The sequence below is a fragment of the Moschus berezovskii genome, chromosome 21 (genome assembly GCF_049115385.1).
Source record: "Moschus berezovskii isolate FMDL1 chromosome 21, NW_MosBer_1.0, whole genome shotgun sequence".
In the NCBI taxonomy this organism is placed as follows: Eukaryota; Metazoa; Chordata; class Mammalia; order Artiodactyla; family Moschidae; genus Moschus; species Moschus berezovskii.
This window is the reverse complement of record NC_142480.1, coordinates 36,404,610-36,424,412: the sequence shown is the minus strand read 5'-3', so window position 1 is coordinate 36,424,412 and position 19,803 is coordinate 36,404,610.

The window sequence follows — 19,803 nt, the reverse complement described above, 5'->3', positions numbered from 1 at the left end:
ATCCTACAGGAGAATTATTTGGGTTCCTATCTGATAGCCACAGATGACCTTTCCCCAGTCAAGAGAATTAGAAGGACCTCCCACTTGGCTAACAACTGAGGCAGGAAAAGTGCCCAGGTCCAAAATCAGAAGCCCGTCTTTGTCCCAGTAGATTGTACCTTCAGAGTCTGGGTAAATAGAAGGAAACAGTTTTTCATGAATTATAATCATTTAAACAAACTTAGGAAGAATCACTACGAACAAAGCTAGTGGAGGTGACGGAATCCCAGTTGAGCTATTTCAAATCTTGAAAGATGATGCTGTGAAAGTGCTGCACTCAATATGCCAGAAAATCTGGAAAACTCAGCAGTGGCCACAGGACTAGAAAAGGTCAGTTTTCATTTTAATCCCAAAGAAAGGCAATGCCAAAGAATGCTCAAACTACTGCACAATTGCACACATCTCACATGCTAGTAAAGTAATGCTCAAAATTCTCCAAGCCAGGCTTCAACAGTACATGAACTGTGAACTTCCAGATGTTCAAGCTAGATTTAGAAAAGGCAGAGGAACCAGAGATCAAATTCCCAACATCCGCTGCATCATGGAGAAAGCAAGAGAGTTCCAGAAAAACATCTATTTCTGCTTTATTGACTATGCTAAAGCCTTTGACTGTGTGGATCACAACAAACTGTGGAAAATTCTGAAAGAGATGGGACTACCAGACCAACTGACCTGCCTCTTGAGAAATCTGTATGCTGGTCAGGAAGCAACAGTTAGAACTGGACATGGAACAATAGACTGGTTCCAAATAGGGAAAGGAGTACATCAAGGCTGTATACTGCGTATTTAACTTATATGCAGAGTACATCATGAGAAACGCTGGGTTGGAGGAAGCACAAGCCGGAATCAAATTGCTGGGAGAAATATCAATAAACTCAGATATGCAGAAGACACCACCCTTATGACAGAAAGCAAAGAACTAAAGAGCCTCTTGATGAAAGTGAAAGAGGAGAGTGAAAAAGTTGGCTTAAAGCTCAACACTCGGAAAACAAAGATCATGGCATCTGGTCCCATCACTTCATGGGAAATAGATGGGGAAACAGTGGAAACAGTGACAGACTTTATTTTGGGGGGCTCCAAAGTCACTGCAGATGGTGACTGTAGCCATGAAATTGAAAGACGTCTATTCCTCGAAAGTAAAGTTATGACCAACTTAGCATATTAAAAAGCAGAGACATTACTTTGCCAACAAAGTCCGTCTAGTCAAGGCTATGGTTTTTCCCGTGGTCATGTATGGATGTGAGAGTTGGACTATAAAAAAAGCTGAGTGCCAAAGAATTGATGCTTTTGAACTGTGGTGTTGGAGAAGACTCTTGAAGTCCCTTGGACTGCAAGGAGATCCAACCAGTCCATCCTAAAGGAAATCAGTCTTGAATATTCATTAGAAGGACCGATGTTGAAGCTGAAACTCCAATACTTTGGCCACCTGATGCGAAGAACTGACTCATTGGAAAAGACCATGATGCTGGGAAAGATTGAAGGCAGGAGGAGAAGGGGACAACAGAGGATGGTTGGATGGCATCACCAATTCAATGGACATGAGTTTGAGTAAGCTCTGGGAGTTGGTGATGGACCGGGAGGCCTGGCATGCCGCAGTCCATGGGGTTGCAAAGAGTCAGACACAACTGAGTGACTGAACTGAAACAAACTTTTACTTGACAAGCGTTTGCTGATCAGCTATTAGAAACAGCACAGTGCAGTGGTTAAGAATATGGGCCTAGAAGGCAGACTGACTCCCCTTTCCCAATTGTGTACATTTGTGCAAGGCAGTCACCCTTACTGAATCTTAGTTTTCCAAATATGTAAAATAAGGATGATAATAATAGTACCTATGTCTTAAGAGTTCCTGTGAGAATGAAATGAATTATTAATAACATGTGTAGACATATATAACAACTGAGACAATGCCTGGTACACAGTAAGTGTCTAATGAGTGCCAGGCTCTGGGGACACCTCTTTCTCATGGTAGAGGGCAGGAGTTAAAAAAAGAGCCAGAGGCAAACCATGCATTAACAGTTAAAGCTTCTTCTCAGATGTGGTAAATGTCACATCAGCTCACATGCCACTCACCAAAGCATGTCCTATGGCTAAAGCATGGGCAACAGGGAGACTTGCTCCCTCTAGAGCAGGGGTCCTCAGTCCCCAGGCCACACAACAGGAGGTGAGCGTTGGGTGAGCCAGCAAAGCTTCATCTGCATTTATAGTCACTCCCCATCACTTGAATTACCATCCAAGCTCAGGAAAATGAGCTCATGGCTTCCACAGATTCTGCATAATGGTGAGCTGTATAATTACTTCACAATGTAACAGAGACAGAAATAAAGTGCACACTAATTGTAATGTGCTTGAATCATCCCCAAACTATCCCCCATCCCAGTCCATGGAAAAATTGTCGCCAACAAAACCAGTCCCTGGTGCCAAAAAGGTTGGGGACCACTGCTCTAAGGATGGAAGACGTGACAATCAGTGGGGATGTTTGATCCAGCAGCAGAGAGGCAGCAGGTGACTGGGAATAGTAATCCAGTCACCTATGGGACCAGCTCCAGGCTGCTTATCTATAGCTTAATGAGGCATGTCCACCCAACAATCTCTGGGAGAAAATCTGTTTACAGGACAATAAACTGGGAAGAAAAGAGGACTAGCATTTACTGGACTCTAAACCTACCTGAGTGAGATGCTAAACCTCATGACTACCCTTTGAAGTAAACACTTTTATCCTCGTTTTGTAGATAAGGAAAGTGAGCTTCAGAGAGGTAAGATGATTTGCCCAAGAAAATAGAATGGATGTATCTAAGAAGTGGAAGAACCAGTATCTTTAGGTTGGATTTCCCCAGAAGCAGACACCGGTCTACTTGAGAGATGATCTCAGAAAGCACTAGTAGAGAAGTGGATGAAGTAGAAACAAAGAAATCAAAAGGAATTCAATTCAGGGTGCTATAATGAACAGTGGGCAGTGGGGGTCTTGATTCTACCGGGGACCTCCAAGACATAGTGCAGAACACCATTGTATTGTATTGTTGTACTACCAAAGAATGAGGAAACTAGGGTTGAGGGCTGCTCCTGAATTTTCAGACTTTTCTGTGTCCTGCATGCCTTCTGAGCAGAGAAAACCCTTAAGCAGGAAACCCCAAGAGTTCACATACTGTAGGAATAAAAGAATTTACAAGGACTTCCCTGGTGATCCAGTGGGTGAGACTCCATGCTTCTATTGCAAGAGGGTGTGTTCAATCCCTGGTTGGGGAACTAAGATCTCACATGCCATGCAGTGTTGCTAAAAATGTATATTTACATTTAAACTATATACATATTTAAACTATATATATATATATATAAACTATATTTACATTTAAATATATATATACAGTAAGAAGATTAGAATAAGGATATAGGAAGCCACCAGGAATGGCTAAAGGAGCACTAGTAGTCGTGTCAGCTATAACCAAGATACGAATCCAAGCCTGACTGGCTCTTAAGGCCACATCACGCTATCTCCAAGGTCACCCATTAGTCCTGTGGAAGTTTGCAAAATGGACTCTCCTTTTTTAAGAAAGAGACTTCTTCTCCCTCTACCCTACTCATGCTCCTGGTCTTACAAGATGCCAAGTCCCTGACACTTAATGTAAGTATATATGCCTGATGGCATAGCACTGAGTATACAGTGACACATATTCTTGCCTGCAGAGCCAGGGCAATGTCAGAGCAGTCCATCCAGTCCAGTCTCTACCTAGGTGGGTGATTTGAAGCTCAGAGAATTCACCCCAGATCTCCCCTACAATGCCTCTCCCCTCAACCTCTCCTTCCCATCTCCTCACTCCCCATGTTTGCCTTCTTTCCCCAGCTGGACTGGAACCTCCCCAACCCAACCTACGGAATGGGAAAAAATATCTTTGAATCATATATCTGATAAGAGACTTGCATCTAGAATATATGAAGAATTCTTACAACTCAATAATAAAAAAGACAAACAATCCGCTGTAAAATATAAAAAGAATTTGAATAGAAATTTCTCCAGAGAAGATATACAGATGGCCAATAAGCACTTGAAAACATGCTCAATATAATTAGTCATCAGGGAAATGCAAGTCAAAATCATCATGAGATACCATTTCACACCCACTAGAATGGCTATAATAAAAAAGGCAAATAATAACAAGTACAATAGGGATGGGGAGAAATTGGAACCTTTATACATGGCTGGAAGGAATGTAAATGGTGCAGCCACTTTGGAACACAGTTTGGCAGTTCCTCAAGGAGTTAAACTGAGAGTTACCATTTAATCTGCCAGTTCTACTCCTATATATACACCCGAGAAAAATAAAAACATATATTCACAAGAGACTTGCAAATTCACTGAAACTTTATTTGTAGTAGTTAAAACCCAGAAACAGCCATCAACAAGAAAATGTATAAATAAATGATTGTATATTCAAACCATGGAATCAGCAATACAAATGAATGAAAAATTAATAACTACAACATGAGTGAATCTCAAAAACACTATGTTGAGCAAAATAAGGCAGATCAAAAAAATATATAGTAGGGGGCATTCCCTGGTGGCCCAGTGGTTAGGACTCAGCGCTTCCACTGCAGGGGTCCCAGGTTCAATAGAGAAACTAAGATGCTGCATACTGGGCAAGCAGCCAAAGGCAAAAACAAAGAAATATTATATGATTCCTCTGATAGAAAGTTCAAAAACAGGAAAATTAATGTGACAGCAGAAAAGTGGTTCCTGGTTGGGGATGGGGGTAGACTGACAGGAAAGGGATGTAAGAAATTTCTGGGTGGTGGAAATATTCTAGATCTTGTTTGGGGTGATAGTTGTATATAAAAGTACCAAAACTTACCAAACCGAAAACTTACTGATTATAACTCAGTAAAGAGTCGGACATAACTGAGCGACTGAACTGAACTGAACTGAAGTTCAGTCGCTCAGTTGTGTCCAACTCTTTGCAACCCCATGAATCACAGCACGCCAGGCCTCCCTGTCCATCACCAACTCCCGGAGTTTACTCAAACTCATGTCCATCAAGTCGGTGATGCCATCCAGCCATCTCATTCTCTGTCGTCCCCTTCTCCTCCCGCCTCTAATCCCTCCCAGCATCAGAGTCTTTTCCAGTGAGTCAACTTGTCGCATGAGGTGGCCAAAGTATTGGAGTTTCAGCTTTAGCATCAGTCCTTCCAATGAACACCCAGGATTGATCTCCTTTAGAATGGACTGGTTGGATCTCCTTGCAGTCCAAGGGACTCTCAAGAGTCTTCTCCAGCACCACAGTTCAAAAGCATCCATTCTTCGGCGATCAGCTTTCTTCACAGTCCAACTCTCACATCCATACATGAAAGGAGTGTTAGCGTGAAAAAAAAAGTAAGGATCCCTGAGGCAGCCTGAATCTGGCGAACAAAGACGATTCCACACCTCCAACTTCTTGCCTACATGTGAAACCCAGGTCAAGGACCAGCCCTCATTGCTCCTCTTCTACAGGCAGTGCCTCCAATATACCACTTGGGGGCGCCCACGGCTGCACTTGCACTTGACATCCATTAGAAGGAAATGGCAACCCACTCCAGTGTTCTTGCCTGGAAAATCCCAGGGACGGCGGAGCCTGGTGGGCTGCCGTCTGTGGGGTCGCACAGAGTCGGACACGACTGAAGCGACTTAGCAGCAGCAGCAGCAGCAATACTTCTAGGGCTAATTCTCCATCAGCTAGGTTGCTTTGCTGGCAGCTAAAAGTGCTGGGTGTTGGGTAGCCTGCTGGCCTATACACAGCTCATTTTCATCACCACCACTCCCTGCAGCCTTGCCAGCAGCTCTGAATATGCAACACCCACTGCTCACACTCATCAAATTAGAACAGGAGTGCCCCTCCCAGCATGCTCCAGCTAACTGTCCAGAGAGAAAAAGTACTCTTCACAAATCCCAGCCTGCGCCTGGCCTAGGAAGCGCTGGCTGTGGTCACTGGCTGAGCCCCTAGATCCCAAATCCACAGGTCACGTTTCAGTCTTCATCTACCTGAAAAGTTAGGTAATATATTGCAAAGCCAGTCTAGCTTTTACCTCCATGGTCTCCCTTCCCCCTCCTCAGCCTGGTACCTTATTCACTGGCAACCTTGCCCCCTGCAAAGTCCTCTGCTACCTCTTCAGTGCCCAAGGCTCCCAGAGCTCTGTCTCTGGTCTGAATTCTCTTCTGCATTCCGCCCATCCCAAGCTGGAACCCCAGATATTTTTCCCTCTATTTGTGCCTCCTCCTATGATCCTGCCTCCAAAATTGGCTCTATCATAAGTGTTAAGACACATTGACATTGTGTACATTTGGATACGCTTTACTGTGATATTCTTACCTCCAAAATGCATAGCCTCAATTTAATCACAAGGAAAACATCAGACAAACCCAATTTGAGGAATATTCCACACAATAATTGGTGGGTACTCTTTAAAAAATGATTGTATCAGACCTGTTACCCAAGCCAGACCCCTGAAAATAAAGTTCCATTAGTTCTGCTTTCCCATACCCTCTACCCTATTCCATCACCTCTGCAAGTCTCCTCAGAGACATTACATTCTTTACTGCTTCCACACCTGACACTCTCTCAAACCATTCTCCTCTAAGCAGTCACAGAGATCTCAGCCATACACTCTCCTACTGAGAACCCTCCTGAGGCTCTCTATGGCTGCTGTCACCCAGCAGTGCTTGCAGTTCTAAGAATTCAGATTCCCGTTACCTCTTGGCCTTTGCACATGCTGTTCCATCCTCTCTCCCCCTCAGCTGACTCCCATCCCCACCCCTTTGCCCAGAAATTCTACTCTTTTAAGGACTGGGGTCCAGAGGACCCTCGCTAGTAGAAGCTGCCCTTACTCCACCCTCTGGGTACCACGAGGCCAGGTGGAGCACCCCAGAGCCTGCTGGTTTCTCTCTGGCAGATGCACCATTCCCTGTGTCCCTCGACTTCCTGCCTTCTGTCTTCATGGTTTCTGTCAACAGCTGTGTTTAGCCCATGAGTGCCCACATGCGTCTCACGCCTCTGGATGGCTGCCTAGACTAGATCCCTCTTCTTGCTGCTTCTCTCTCTGCCACTCAGTGCTGTGTTGTTACCTAGATGTCTTGACTCCTCATGAGCCTGTGAGTTCTGGGGCTATGGAGAAGGAGCAGAGCCCCATATGAATTGCTCACCATCATCCCAGTGCCAGTCTCAAGGAGAGAAGACCTTAGTTCAGAGGTACGTTTGCTAAATGTTTAACAACTGGCTCTTTATGAGAAATATATTCATAAATATACACATATACTTATTATGTTTCACTGATATGTATATGACATAAACAACACATAATAAAATATACAGTTGCTGCTGCTGCTAAGTCACTTCAGTCGTGTCCAACTCTGTGTGACCCCATAGACGGAAGCCCACCAGGCTCCCCCGTCCCTGGGATTCTCCAGGCAAGAACACTGGAGTGGGTTGCCATTTCCTTCTCCAATGTGTGAAAGTGAAAAGTGAAAGTGAAGTCGCTCAGTCGTGTCCGACCCTTAGCGACCCCACGGACTGCAGCCTACCAGGCTCCTCCATCCATGGGATTTTCTAGGCAATAGTACTGGAGTGGCTTGCCATTGCCTTCTCCGAAAATATACAGTACGCATTGTAAATTTCATATGGCCAATTGATTCCCACAGAATGCTTTCATTGGTTTTTCTTTAACTCTTGTATCTACAGCCAACCTACAGCTGCAATTGATGAGTGAGTGCAGATAATCAACAAAACAGTAAATCAAGCTCTGCAACTGTAGAATTTCAAATTCCAGTGATGTAAAAATGTCCATCTTTTAAGGACTGGGGTCCAGAGGACCCTCGCTAGTAGAAGCTGATTTTGAGTTATCAACGTGATGTCACTGGAGACGGAGTTGAGCAAAGATGCACCATAGCACACCATTGTATAGTATTTCCACCACACAGAGATAAGAAACATAAATAATTTTAAGAACATGAGCAGTAAAATGTCATAAAGTTATTAAAAAGTGATTAGTTTTAAATATCTATTACCTTTGTTTTAATATAGTTGACTTCATTATAGGCAATATAATTAAATTTTTAATAATGGGTGTGTTCAGATCATAAAACTGAAAATTTAACATTTGGCTCTCATGAGCCAGTACAAGCTGCTTGCAGCACATCACTGGCCCCTAATTTCTCCTCCAGGCCCAGTCTTGCTGCCAGTGTAGAAGACTTTCCAGTTCATTGGATGACCCACCTACCCTGGCCTCGTCTCTATAGCTGACCTCCTCACTCCACTGACCTTTGTTTCTCCTTCAGCCACCACCCTATTCCCACGGCCTCACCATGGGACTTGTCATCCACCACCAGGAACAGTTTTGCCCCAGAATCTCATTATCTCCTCTTGCCTCTTGGACTACAGCCTTCCCCTTCTTCTAGTCCTCTCAGCACTGCCAAACAGGTCCTTCAATCTTGAAGGACGTTATTCCCAGAGCCCTGTTTATCAGCCTCTTTATGATGCCTGAAGTATCCCTCCTATCTGCTCATAATTCTGCTGAAGCTATACTCAAGACTTTTACACTGGGCATATAATTATTGTGCAATAAAGCAATTCACATATACTATCATTATTTCAGTAGAAGCCCTCTTATCTGATGCAGCTGAAACCAGGACTTACTCAATTCAACAACAACCAAAAAAGTCAGTTTAAAAGAACTATCATAAAAATGATTTGTATTTGTGGATGTTTTAACTTAAAACACATATAAATGTGTTTTAAGTTAAAATTTAAAGTTGCCAATCTTTTGATATAATGCAAGCTAGGTTGCTTCAGTCGTGTCCGACCCTATGGACTGTAGCCCGCCAGGTTCCTCTGCCCATAGGATTCTCCAGGCAAGAATACTGGAATGGGTTGCTGTGCCCTTCTCCCTGCCAGGTTCCTCTGTCCACGGGATTCTCCAGGCAAGAAGACTTTAGTGGGTTGCTGTGCCCTTCTCCAGGAGATCTTCCTCACGCAGAGATCGAACCTGTGTCTCTTATGTCTCCTTCACTGGCAGGCAGGTTCTTTACCACTAGTGGCACTTGGGAGGCCCCACCCCACCATTTTGTCAAGTTGTTCACTAAAAAATCCTCTGATGTAGTGCTGAGGCTTTTTCTCTGAGTATGGGTCTGCTGAATGGAATTCCACATTTCTTGTAGAACATACCTATAACAAATTGTGTAGACTTCCACAGTCTATGACACAAATAAGAGCTCTAGGACACTTGCAAAGTAATGTGAGTGAAGACTCAAGTTTTTATAGTTTCCCAAATCTTTTACAGTTTTTTCCCTGAGCCAAAATTGAAAGCTTTTTTTTTTTATTTTTCATTGTGGTTAAAAAAAAAAAAACACATAAGATATAATGCCTTTCGTCAAGATTCATGTCAATCATTTTATGGCCTGGGATGACTCACCTGGTGCCAATGTTATCTCAATGCATGTTGTGGGTGAGGGGCCTGGTGCTATTCTCTGAGTTTTGAGACATTTCCTTTCTCTAGTTAGCAGACTGCTAGTGTTCTTGCCTGGAGAATCCCAGGGACGGGGGAGCCTGGTGGGCTGCCATCTATGGGTTCGCACAGGGTTGGACGCGACTGAAGCAACTTAGCAGCAGCAGCAGCAGCAACAGTAGCTATACAATATCCAGCTGAAGACTAGCAGGGGGACACTCTTTCTGCCCCCTTCTGATGTCTCTGTCAGAAGCTTTCTCTATCTCTTTTATACTTTAATTAAACTTTATTACACAAAAGCTCTGAGAGATTAAGCCTCATCTCTGGCCCCAGATTGAATTCTTCTCCTCCGGAGGCCAAGAATCCTGGCGTCTTTTGTGGTTCAGCAACTGAAGGAGGAAACAGACAGAACAGGCTCCATCTTGAAAGCAGGACTCCATCGTGGGCCAGACTGTGGACTTTGAATTATATGCCCAGTATCTATGGAAACGACATACCAACTGGAAAACCAGACCCGGCAGATGGAAGAGCCCCAGGGCTCATACCTAGACTCTCCGTTGCCTAAAAGAATACCCTAATTATCTGTGTAACTGAATAGAATCATAAATCCTATTATGCTTATTGGAGTATGACCACAGGCCTATTGATAATTGTCCACTGTTAACTATCTAGGCTTAAGGCATATGAATCACAGGTTAACTTTGATTGTATCTTTCTTTTCCTTTGTTCAGACTAGCTTCAGGGAATTTGGCGAGGTGGGTTTGGGCACATACACTTACGGTATATAAGGTTTTCACAAAAACTGGCTGGGGTCCTTGGCTAAGAGGAGACTCTACCTTGGGCCTGCCGGTGTAATAAACTGCACTCCACTATCTGCGTTGTCCTTCTGAGTGAGTTTGTTTCCAAGAATGCGTGGCTACAACATAACAACCTTTCAAAGTGGTTTGTTAGAGAAAATGAAGAGGGAGCCAGGTGAGCTTAGGAGAAACATCAGATCACACTACAAGTCTGAGCCTGAGTGCAGGAGAGAGGGAAGAAGGAAGTTGGGTGAAAGCATCCTAGACCTCAGTACAGTTCTAAGGAAAGTTCAGCAACACTACTGGGGAGTTTTCCAGCCAAAGCCACCCATTATCCATCTATCTCCAAGGAATGGGCCTGCCTTAATATCCCATCTGTGCTCATTCATTAGCCAGGAACAGCCCATGGGAAATTTGGCCCTGGCACGAATGCAATGATGGGTTTCAGAATGCAGCAGCTGGGTCCCTTGGTCAATTGTGCCCCCTGTCATCAAAGATGTAAGCAGTCATTCTTATGGCCACCACAGGTAAAAAGTACATGATTCTTGGTGTATCATGTATAGATTTAGCTTGGCTACATGTAACAGAAAACTCAAATAACGGTGATTTCAACAAGATAGGTCTTTTCCTCACATAATGAGAAGTATAGGAATAATTGAGTTGGCTCAGCGACTTAAAGATTCAGGGCAGACAAAGTGGGTATAGAGGGAACATATTTCAACATAATAAAAGCTACTTATGACAAAACCATAGCCAATATAATACTCAGTGGTGAAAAGCTAGAAGCCTTCCTACTAAAATCTGGAATAAGACACTTCTATTCAACACTTCATCACTTCTATTCAACATAGTATTGGGAGTCTAGTCATAGCTATCAGACAAGAAAAAGAAATAAAGTGATTCCAAACTGGAAGATAAGAGGTAAAACTGTCCTTATATGCAGATGACATGATAATATATGTAGAAAACCCTAAAGACTTCACAGAAGAACTACTAAAACTGATCAACGAATTTAGCAAGGTAGCAGGATTCAAGATCAACATACAGAAATCACTTGCATTTCTTTACACGAATAATGAAATATCAGAAAAAGAATGCAAAAAGACAATCCATTTTAAAATCACATCCCACCCACTCCCCTCCCCCTCAAAAAAAATTTGCTTAGGAATAGACCTGACCAAGGAAGCAAAAAACTTTTTGGTTGAGAACTATAAAACAATAACAAAGGAAATTAATTGCTCTTGGATTGGAAGAGTTAATATTGTTAAAAACAGCCATACTACTCAAAGCAATATACGGATTTAATGTGATCCCTATCAAATTACCCATGATATTCTTCACAGAAATAGGACAAAAATTACTGAAATTTATAGCCAACCGTAAAAGACCCAGAATTGTCAAAGCAATCCTGAGGGTGAAAAAAATGAAGGGGCATAACCCTCCCAGATTTCAGACAATACTACAAAGCTCCAATAATCAAAATTGTATGGCACTGGCATAAAAACAGACATATGGATCAATGCAACAGAATAGAGAACCCAGAAATAAACCCACATATCTACGGTCAATTAATCTTAGATAAAAGAGAAAAGAACATACACTGGGGAATAGGCAGTCTCTTTAGCAAGTGGTGTTGGGAAAGTTAGACAGCTGCATGTAAATCAATGAAGTTAGAACACACCTTCATACCATACACAAAAATAAACTGAAAATGGCTTAAAGACTTAAATATAAGACATGACACCATAAAATTCCTAGAAGAGAACACAGGCAAAGCATTCTCTGACATAAATCATACCAATGTTTTCTTAGATCAGTCCTCCAAGGCAATAGAAATAAAAGCAAAAAATAAATAAATGGGACCTAATCTAACTTAGCTTTTGTATAGCAAAGGAAACCATAAACAAAGAGGAAAAACAACCTATAGAATAGGAGAAAATATTTGCAACAAAGTGGCTGACAAGGGACTAATTTCCAAAATATGCAAAGAGCTCATAAGGCTCAACAGCAATGAAAACAAATAACCCAATCAAAAAATGGGCAGAAGACTTACATAGACATTTCTTCAAAGACATATAGATGGTCAATAGGCAAATGAAAAGATGCTCAACGTCATTAATTATGAGAGAAATGCAAATCAAAACTACAATGAGATACCATTTCACACTGATAAGAATGACCATCATTAAGAAGTCTACAAATAACAGATGCTAGAGAAGGTGTGGAGAAAAAAGAACCCTCCCACACTGTTGGTAGGATTGTAAGTTGGTGCAGTCATTATGGAAAATAGTATGGAGGTTCCTCAAAAAACTAAAAATAGAGTTGTCATATGCCATCAATCCCACTCCTGGGGACATATCCAGAATAAACTGTAATTCAAAGAGATACATGCTCTCCTGTGTTCATAGCAGCACTATTCACAATACCTGAAACATGAAAACCACCTAAATGTCCATTGACAGATGAATGGATAAAGAAGATGTGGTGCATACATACAATGGAATACTCCTCAGCCATGGAAAGGAACAAAAGAATACTACTTGCAGCAACACGGTAGACCTAGAGATTATCACACTAAGTGAATAAGTCAGAAAGAGAAAGACAGAGCCTTCCCTGGTGGTCCAGTGGTTAAAACCCCATGCTTTCACTGCAGGGGGAATGGGCTCAATCCCTGGTCAGGGAACAAAGATCCCACATACCACAAGGCACAGCCAAAATAGAAAAAAGGAAGAGAAAGACAAATATCATGTGATATCACTTATATGTGGAATCCAAAATATGACTGAAATGAACTTATCTGTGAAACAGAAATAGACTCAATGGACAAAGAAAACAGACATGTGGTTGCCAAGGGGGTGAATGAGGGATGGATTAGGAATTTGAATGAGCAGATGCAAACCAGTATATATAGAATGGACAAATAACAAGGTCCTACTGTATAGCACAGGGAACTATATTCAATATTCTATGACAAACCATAATGAAAAGAATATGAAAAAGAATGTGTAGGGAGTTCCCCTGTTGCCTAGTGGTTAGGATTCTATGCTTTCACTGCCATGGCCCAGGTTCAATCCTTGATCAGGTAACTGAGATCCCAGAAACCTCGTGGCATGGCCAAAAAAAAAAAGAATGTATATGTGAATAAGTAAGTGTTAGTTGTTTGGTCATGTCTGATTTTTTGTGACCCCGTGGATTACAGTCACCAGGATCCTCTGCCCATGGAATTCTCCAGCAAAGTATACTGGATTAGGTGGCCATTCCTTTCTTCAAGGGATCTTCCCAACCCAGGGGTCAAACCCAGGTTTTCTGCACTGCAGGTGGATTCTTTACCGCCTGAGGCAACAGGGAAGCCCCATATATGTATAACTGAGTCACGTGATTGTACAGCAGAAATTAACACAATATTGTAAATCAACTATACTTCAATTTGGAAAAAAAAAAAAGATTCAGGGTAGAAATCTCTGCAAATCTATGGGCCATTTCCTCAGACTTTTGCAATGTCTTCCCGACCTCGGCCATCATGGTTGCACTGCAGACAGCTGAAAGGTAGAAGGGCGTGGAGCAAAGGGCATGCCAGTCTGCATGCCCGTTTAATGAGCTTTCCAGAAAGCCCTACCCAACAATTTCTATTTATCTCTCTTTGTCCTAAACTGTCACATAATCACTCCTATTTGGCACAGAAGTGACTATGTGACACATTTTAGCTTTTTAACTGGTCACCTTGTTTCTGCCAGTAAAACCAAGGTTGTATTAGTAATGAAGACTGGGAAAATGAATACTGAGGAGGGTACCAGCAGTGTCTGCCACACTAGAGAGTGCCTGCTACCAACTAGGCGCCTTCAGGGGGCCATGCGCTTCATTCTGTGTGCTGAGGCAATAGGGTTCGGCTCATTTGATGACTCAGTGCCATGGAGGTGGTAAGGAGCACATTTACTGGGCTATTTTTATTTCACTAGAATGTCAGCTCCATTGAGCAAGGGCAGTTCTTGTATTGTTCATTGCCATACACCCAACACCAACATCAGTGTCTGTCACACAGCAGAAACTCCATACATATCTGGAATTAATGAATGATCAATAATAGTGTTGTTTTCTTTCCTAGGTCTCCTCTCAATAAACTCCTATCAGCTGATATCCTTAAAAGTGGAACCTGCAAAAGCCCACTGGGGATGTGTGTGCTAAGTCGATAAGTGGCATCCGACTCTTTGCATCCCTATGGACTGAATCCCCAGTCCATGGGGATTCTCCAGGCAAGAATACTCGAGTGGGTTGCCATGCCCTCCTCCACTATTGGGGATAATTCCTCCCAGTAGTGCCCACTCCGTTTAGTCCCAGCAGTTAACCTCTACTCTTTCAGGGGGAAAAGTTAACTAACATGCCCCTCCATCCTTTTCCCTTTCCTACTTGTTCCCAGAGGAAGAGATGCTGCTACAGGCTGAATATTGGGGCCCACTTCAAATTGATATGTTGAATCCTGACCGGTGATGTGATATTATTAGGAGGTGAGGTTTGGGGGAAGAAACCAGGGATTAGTGATCTTATGAAAGAGACCCCCAAAGAGCTCCCTAGCCCCTTCCACCATTGTAAGGGTACAATAAACGTCTGCCCCCCAGAAGAAGACCCCACACACCCAACTGTGTGTGACCTGGGACCTCCAGAAACAAATGTTTGTTGTTTATATGCTGCTGAGTCTGTGGTATTTTGTTATAGCAAAACTAAGGGACTGAGACAGATGTCTCCCCATTCTCTCCAGGCTAAGGCCAACTCCCCCTCCCCAAATTTACTCTGATTCCCACCCTTCTTATCTCCTCAGGGATTTTTTTTTTCCACTCTGCACAGCTTTCAGGATCTTTTCCCCAACCAAGAATCGAACTGGTGCCCCCTGCAGTAGAAGCTTGGAGTCTTAAAGTACTAGACCACCAGGGAAGTCCCTCCTCAGGGATTTTAATCCATCAATTGTCCTCTTTCTTCAGTGCCCTCAACTTATTTCTTATATTTATCCTTCAAACATCTCCGTAAAGAAAAAGCAAAACTGTTATCCCTCTGTCTACAGTCCACTTAAACTATTGTTTAACTCATATCCCTGGGTGATTTCAGCCACTCCCAAGGCAGTAAATATCTCCTGCATGTTGAAGAGTCCTTGATCAGTCAACATTGATTCCTTGATCAATCTTGAAGGTTACAAGACAACCAAGGGCTCTAGGCTGTCAACTGAAGAAGCCAACTCTGGCTAATGTGAGCAGAAAAGGTATTCATTGGAAAGGTATCAGATAAATCATAAGACGAACTCCTTTCTCTGACTCAAGACCCATCAACTATAACAGCGGTCATTACCCGGCCTCCCGTGGACATTTTCAATGAGTGTGATTATTAGAGGATGTGACTGCCAGATTCTTGACAATTTGTGTCTGATTTATTCATCTGTCTCTTGTGAGCTAGTTTGTTATCAAGTCAGCCTTCCTTTCAGGAACTGATCATTTTATGGCTGCTCATTATATAATAAGACATATATTATTACTTTCCTTGCTTGGTTTTTAATTTTAGAAACTGAAGCTAATTTGAACCAGTGTTTTACTCTTTGATTTCAAAGATCTGGCTGCTTTATTTTTTGGTATGTATGTAAATGACTATGAAAACAAAAGTATTTCTCCAAATAAATTAAACCTTTTGGAGCAATGATAAACAGTCAATATCATACATGACTGTCCCTAGAATACTTTTGGAGAAGGAAATGGCAACCCACTCCAGTATTCTTGCCTGGAGAATCCCATGGACAGAGGAGCCTAGCAGGCTACAGTTCATGGAATCGCAAGAGTCAGACATGACTTAGCATGGGGTCGCAAAAGTTGGACACAACTAAGCATACAGCACACAGAATACTTCTGGTCATTCCTGAACTCAGACCCTGTTGCCCTGGCCTTGTTCAGACTCCATGGCTGCGTGGGACTCTTTGACGCTCAACTCTTTTGCATACATTAACTCTTGCCTGAATCCAAACCCCTTGCCTCCTCCCAACCTTCCTCTCTCCGTAGAACTGCTGCTAATCGGCTCCACAATCTCTAGTTCTGCGATACAGGAAACAATTTAGCTTCTCTGCTTCCTACCCTCTTGAACATTTTAGTCTTAGAACCACTTTACATTCTTAAATTATTAATCTCTTAGAACTTTGAAAATGTGGATCATTTACCAATATTTACTGTTATAACTTAAACATTTAAAAATATTTATGTATTCATCCATTCAAGATAATGAAAATAAATTGCATGTTAACATAAAAAACACAATTTTATTTAAGGCAATGGCAAGCCACTCCAGTACTCTTGCCTAGAAAATCCCATGGATGGAGGAGCCTGGTAGGCTGCAGTCGGTGGGATCGCTAGGGGTCGGACACGACTGAGCGACTTCACTTTCCCTTTTCACTTTCACACATTGGAGAAGGAAATGGCAACCCACTCCAGTGTTCTTGCCTGGAGAATCCCAGGGACGGGGGAGCCTGGTGGGCTTCCGTCTAGGGGGTCACACAGAGTCGGACACGACTGAAGTGACTCATCATCATCATCATCATCATCATCATATTTTCCAAAACACACACTAAAAAAGTAGTGGGAAGGGTGGCATTGTGTTATTATTTGTTTTGTTTTGGCTTAAACAACAGATTTATTTCTCACAGTTCTGGAGACTGGACAGTCTGAGATCAGGGTGCCAGCACAGTCAAGTTCTGGTGAGGACCCACTTCCTGGTTTGTAGACAGTTGCTTTCTTACTCTGTCCTCTCTCAGTGAAGAGCAGAGGGCATTGTTTTGCAATTCTGCAGACCTCTTTAGTGTCTGGCTAAATAGAAGGCAGCTGGAGTCCCATGTCTGCTTCTGCATATAATTGCAGCAATATCATGCCATTCAATCTTCGGAAAATTCCACTGTATATTCATGAGAAAATAAGAATGAAAAAGGCAAATGATGTCTCAGTAGTGTTAAAACATGTTTCACCTCCCAGATCCTCCCTCCCGGCAATCTCCCACCAAGATCCAAGGACCTCCAAAGATGCCTGGATCACAGTTTAAGAACCACTGTTTTAGACCACATCCTGGGAGTGAGCTGCTGCTTTTTTCATGTCAAAGAACCCTATCCCTCTACAAATACTGACCACCATCTGAGTATCAAACACTGCTCTGAGTGCTAGAGATGCAGAACAAAACAATGTCCCCGTCCTCTCAGAGCCTGCATTCTAGTGGGAGGAAACACGTAATAGACAATTCTAAAAATATAATTATGTTAGGCAATAAATGCCATAAAAAAAAATAAAGCCAAACAATGGAATAGAGATTGAAATAGGGAGACTAGTGTTCGTTGGTTTGTTTGTTTGTTTTATCACGATGATCAGGGAAGCCTTTCAGAGGTGACATTTGAGCAGGGACTGAAGGATACGAGGGAGAGACCTAAGGGATATCAGAGGGACAGCATTCCAGGCAGAAGGAGCAGCAAGTACAAAGGCCCTGACATGGAAATGTGTTCATTGGGTTTGAGGGAAAGCAAGGAAGCTGGTGAACTTCCCTAAAGCTCAGATGGTAAAGAATCTGCCTGCAGTGCAGGAGATCAGGGTTCGATCCCTGGGTTAGGAAGATCCCCTGGAGAATAAAATGGCAATCCACTCCGGTGTTCTTGCCTGGTGAATTCCATGGATAAAGGAACCTGGTGGGCTACAGTCCATGGGGTCACAAGGAATTGGACATGACTAAGTGACTAACACACACACACACGGAAGCTGGTGAGGCTTGAATGGAATTAGGGAGAGGGAGAGACGAGGTCAGAGGAGGCAGGAGAGCAGATTTTGGGTGTGATGGTGATTTCACCAAATTAATGTCTCTTCAAAGCCACGGAAGATTATATTCTCTAAAAACAGCCACAGCAATATTTCCAGTCCAACATGCTCTTCCAGAACTTTGCCGCTCCCCATGTAGAAATGGAGTCTACTTCCTTTGCCCACAAGCCTGGGAGAAGGCTTAGTGACTTCCTTGATAAACAGAATGTGGCAAAAGTGACCCTGTATGATACCCAAGTTCATAAAAAGCAATATGGTTTATGCCTGGCCCTCTCTGTCATTGGACGCTAACCCTGGAATCCAGCCCCCATGCTGTGAGGAAGCTCAAACAAACCCAGGCAGAAAGACCACATAGAGATCTGAAGCTTCCATTTGACAGCCTGCAAGAACCAACAACAACCAAAAGAACCAACAGACATGCAAGTAAACAAGCTTTCAGATTATTCCAGCCCCAGCATTCATGTAAGTCTTCTAGCTGAAACCACAGACACGGTAAGAAAGAGACCAACCATCCTCGCTGTGCCCTGCCTAAATTCCTGTCCTACCGAATCTGTGAGCATAATAAATTATTGCTTTACAGAACTCAATTGTGGATAATTTGTCAGTTGGTAACTGGAACAGAGGCCTCTTAGCATCCTAAGTGGGCATTTCCAAGTCCTAATCTAATCAAAATGTGCGTGTGTCCATGTATGCTAAGTCGCTTTAGTCAAGTCCAACTCTGTGACACTATGGACTGTAGTTCACTAGGCTCCTCTGTCCATGGGATTCTCCAGGCCAGAATACTGAAGTGGGTTGCCATGCCCTCCTTCAGGGGATCTTCCCCACCCAGGGATCGAACCCATGCCTCTTACATCTCCTGCATTGGCAGGTGGGTTCTTTACCACTAGCGCCACCTCAGAACCCCCAACCTAATCAAAACAGGCCTGATTAAAACCCTACAATGATTCTTAGACTTAAGCTGATGTACCCACTAGGGTATTAAAAGAAATCTCAGCCGTCATTTGGTTTTCTTCCCTTCCGGTTATAAATGGGCAGCTTTGGGATTCAGGCTCATGGATGGAAGTAGTCCCAAAAGAGGTTAATAAGAAAGAAGTAGTAATAGACATGGGCAGTGCCTAGCTTCTGACTTCTTTTCCTCCAATGAACAAAGGTCTCAGGAACACCAGAAAAAGCCCGAGTCTCCTTCTCTTGCTACATCCCTTGCTGGGAGTAGCAAGTATAAAAAGACCCATGGTCATGGAGGATTTCCAGGTGAATTTCTTAGAAGTTTCAATTAGAACTTATATCTGTGGGCCACTATGACCTGCAGATACGTGTGTGTGAAATTAATTTTTATTGGAGTATAGTTAACTTACAATGTTGTGTTGGTTTCTGTTGTAAAGTGAATTAGTTACAAGTACACATGCAGATGTGTGTGTTTTAACGACATGAGTTAGTTGCTGTGGTAGACTGTCCAGAGAGATGGCTCCCATGCCTGTATACACATGTTAGACCTTCCACCAATTTCTTTTCCTGCACCTTGAATCTGGGCTAGATATGCATCTTGGTTTGACCAGTAGAATTCAAAAGAAGTAATCGTGTGTAATTTCTGGGCCTAGACCCTAAGTCCATTCTAAAGGAGATCGATCCTGGGTGTTCATTGGAAGGTCTGATGCTAAAGCTGAAACTCCAATACTTTGGCCACCTCA